Source organism: Parasteatoda tepidariorum, chromosome 5 (assembly GCF_982258835.1).
Source record: "Parasteatoda tepidariorum strain Cologne lab strain chromosome 5, Ptep-v5.0, whole genome shotgun sequence".
Classification (NCBI taxonomy): Eukaryota; Metazoa; Arthropoda; class Arachnida; order Araneae; family Theridiidae; genus Parasteatoda; species Parasteatoda tepidariorum.
The window spans coordinates 26,794,485-26,798,407 of record NC_141759.1 but is presented as its reverse complement, the minus strand read 5'-3'; the positions used below and the strand labels follow the sequence as shown (position 1 = coordinate 26,798,407).

At 34.6% G+C, this 3,923-nt stretch overlaps 1 non-coding gene across 1 annotated transcript; it reads right to left on the bottom strand.

Annotated features, from left to right (window-relative positions):
* Positions 1-3,300: 3,300 nt before the first annotated feature.
* Positions 3,301-3,412, bottom strand: LOC122272823 (U5 spliceosomal RNA). The gene has a single exon (XR_006227306.1). It is a non-coding gene; the product is annotated as a U5 spliceosomal RNA (small nuclear RNA).
* Positions 3,413-3,923: the final 511 nt, after the last annotated feature.

Sequence of the window (3,923 nt, the reverse complement as noted above, 5' to 3'; positions counted from 1 at the left end):
TGTAAAAACTAAAACTCGGGGAGGTTTACTTCAGTGAAGTTAATTACCCTGGGTAAGAATTTCATTAAACGGAACGAGTAAAAATAACAAGCTTTCCGTGAGGTTTGAAAAGTTAGATGATTGTGTTTTTACCATTAATAAAAGCATTTTAGAATATAAATGAATAGGAACAAAACTCTGAAAGGGTATATAGTCTGTCATGGAGTTAATGGGGCTTTGCTTCTGTTTATTAATGATGACCCACTTTTCTTTTTTTTTTTGTTGTCTTATTGACACTTTTATCTATATTCATCATTCCCCCTTTGTAACACATTGCTTAGATGTTTTTATGATTCTGAAAGAAAGCACAACGTTATAGAAATGGAAATTACCTCAACTCAAAAAGCTGGACCTAGAAATTGGTACATATTATAGTGCACATAGTAATGCATAAAATATTTAAAAAAAATTAACAAGATAATTATGGTGTAACAGAAATTAGCATATGTATAAATGAATAAGTAATATGCTTCAATTTGAAATAGAAAAACTACCTTCAATGTGGAGTAAGATCACCTCTAGCAGCAATTCAGCTATGCTTTCAATTATGCGTCTGTTATAAGTGCGAACCAATGTCTGAAAAACAATTGCAAGCGTGACAAGATTCTGAGGAGGATTGAGAGCAGCAACACATCTTTTAAACCCTTTGACGGTTAAGGAAATGAGCAGTTTTCGTTTCATTAATTCACGCAGTATTACGAGCAAACAGTAGTCGAAAGTGGCAGCCGGTTTCCCCCACCGTTCTTCCGAAAATGTCACCCTTCTCTGGCGATGCCAGCTGCTCCGCTTTCTGGAATTGTTATAATAAAGTGACAGCAAATTATGTAGAAAAATTCGTTTGAGAAGGACAGTTACGTCTAATTTTTAATAACCAGTAGATTGTTGCTTTAACGTTGCATTTTATATGATACTTATAATTTTTGATATTTAGAGGTGAAAAAATTACTTAAAAGGAAAAATACTAAACTGAAAGTAACTTGAATTTCGCTACCACTAGAAAATACTATTTTACAAAGCGGAGCAATTTGGCATCTCTGAATGCCGTAGATAGATAAAATAATAAATGATGATTATTAATTCTAAATTATAAATGATTATAATCAATTATATAAATAATAGTTAATTATAAATATAAGACAAATATTAAATTGAAAGGACTAAATAAATACTACTAATGCAAAACTTTATGAAGCATTTAAATACAGTAATTACCTAAATACTCTGAACAAAGCCTTCACCAGACTCAAAACTTGATAAGCTTTCTGTATCACAATCATAATCATCATCATAATTACCTAACTTTCGTTTTTCGGCCATTTTACTTTACAAACACCCTAAAAAACGTGCCAAAATACGCATAAAAGGAACAAGGTAAAAAAATAATTTCCCCTTCATTATAAAAAGAAATTCATGGAACCCGCACTGCTATCTGCAGGAAGTAAAACTAACTACTTTTCGCGAGTAGGATTCGTTTTTAACATAGTCAATGCAGAATAATAATGGCGAACGAACTTTGCCCCCGAGCGGAACTCGTTTGCGCGCATTATGAAGCACGATTCGATTGCGAGCCGAACTCGTTCATAACCGTCAAAGGGTTGAAGCATACCAAAAATGTCTGATTGTATTCAAGTTCGGTTATAGAGCTGGCCCCTCCATGCGCTGAATTTTTTTTCTACTGCAGAAAACCATTCACGAAGGGAGTTCTGTCCGGTGTTGTGTTCTCATGTATTATCCAATAGTACGAAATTATCATCCATGACAGCAACATAAGAGCGCACATAAATACCAACGAGGTCATCACTTGCGACGTGAGCATTCATTGCGCCTCGGGTTAAGACATGAAGGTCTATGCGCCCAAAGAGACACCGCCCCACACATAGACTCTTTGGTATGCATCCCTTAAACGTAAGTGTGATGGATGATTTTAAGTTTCAGGACCTCTCCAAATCAAACAACGCCTACTACAATCGTTTTGGAGGTTAAACATCACCTACTACGTTTGAAAGCCTCCACACGGTTACTTATAAGTAGTCTGCGCAGACTATTTAAAAAGAGAACCTGTGGTGCGCAAGAAATCAAATTCCATTTTGAAAGTCCTAGTCCTAGAGTTTTAATTTTATTGGGCACCTGGGTCACGAAGAGACCCCTATCCCATTCATCTAGAATTTTTACACTGTTATGGTTGACCATTGAGGTAAGCAGGAAGTGGAGTTGCTTTTGTGAATGTTTCAAGCACTTTGCTTGAATAACTAAAAAGCAATCAAAAACTTAAATGAGCCTACTTGCTCTTCAGTTGTTTTTGAAAGTAATTAAGAGAAATTTATCATACACATTGGAGAATTGAATCTGTAGTGGCTGGCAAGTAAATAAGACAAACCAATAATATTCATAAAATAACCAAATTTATAGACTTATATTTGCTTCCACTTTCTTACTTTTACTAGATTTTTTATTAAATAGCTCTTTCGTAAATTGATTTACCTTCATAGCAGAAATGTTAACTGATCCGGGCACGCCAAAAAAATTGAAAAAACGGTAATTAACTACAAATTAAATTTCGCAAATATTTGAAAATCTGTGCTTGCTATTTTTAAAGGTATAGCATGACTTAATTACTATATAGTCAGAGATGCTAACTGCTCCGGACACGCCAAAATAATTAAAAAAAACGGTAAATAACTTCAAAGTAAAATTTGCAAATACTGGACTATTTTTGCTTGCTTTTTAAAAGGTACAGATTGACATAATTATTATAAAGTGGTGAATTGTATAAGCCTACGAATTATTTAGAAATAGTGGTTGATAAAAATCTACTAAATAGAATTTATTAAACCAAAAATCACAATTGATAAACTACAACTTTAAAATATATATTTGTTGTCCGGAGCAAGTTGGCATCTATATCATAGTTGTCTAATCGGACTACCTATAAAAAACCGTGTGGAGGCTTTCAGTTATAGGTGGCGTTGGGCTAACTCAGGACTTATTTGGGAAGAAAGCAGCGCTTAATTAGTCAGCCGTTCAGTAGACTGCGCCCTCCTTAAACGTTCTCTTCTATGGGTGGTTCGTGTAAACTTAAGCACACATGGTGCTAGCGGTAAAAATTCATCGTAAGATTTCTGGTTTACTATTTCCGATTGATTTTTACACCTCAATTTAAATATTTATAATTAAACCATACTATATAGATCAATGATTTCTAAAAGTGAAACAATTATGTATAACTGAGGCTAATTCAGTAGCGCACATCCTAGGACGTGAAATCTAGTGGGATTACAAATATTAGTTTAGGCTCATTAGGCTGCCCCTCTCCATGGTAGTCTTTAGTAATAGGTGAAAGATTAGCACGATTGATGAAGAGAAGTCTGAGCCAGGGCACTAATTGTGGAAACTAGTAAAAGGTGTACCGGAACCCCTGACCAATAAGGTCACTTTCGTAAATGATACGATTAGAAGCTGAATCAAAGGCTACTTATGCTAAAATTATTTGGGTTAGTAAACTTAATTTTAGGTAGTTAAATAATAATGAGGAAAAAGAATATAGGAAGGACAACACAAAACAGGGACAACACAAATAACTGATAACATGAACAAGCAAATAAAGTCATTAGTCGGTAAGAATTTTCCTTTTCTATAATAATAAACACAAGAGTTGTTAGCGATTAGTAGTATATGTTGGCAGTTGTATTAGGTAGTAATTTAATTCAAAATGAGCCGAAGTAACTCCACGAAGGGTAGAGCCAACCCTAGCAGGTGGAAAAGGGTAATGATGATATAAGAGAGGAGAAGCCAGCCGTTTGGAAGAAAAATTAGCTATACGACTCAAACGATGTGTTGAAGTTTTCTATAGTAGTGGAGGATGGCCTGAGGCTGTCTCCTGCAAC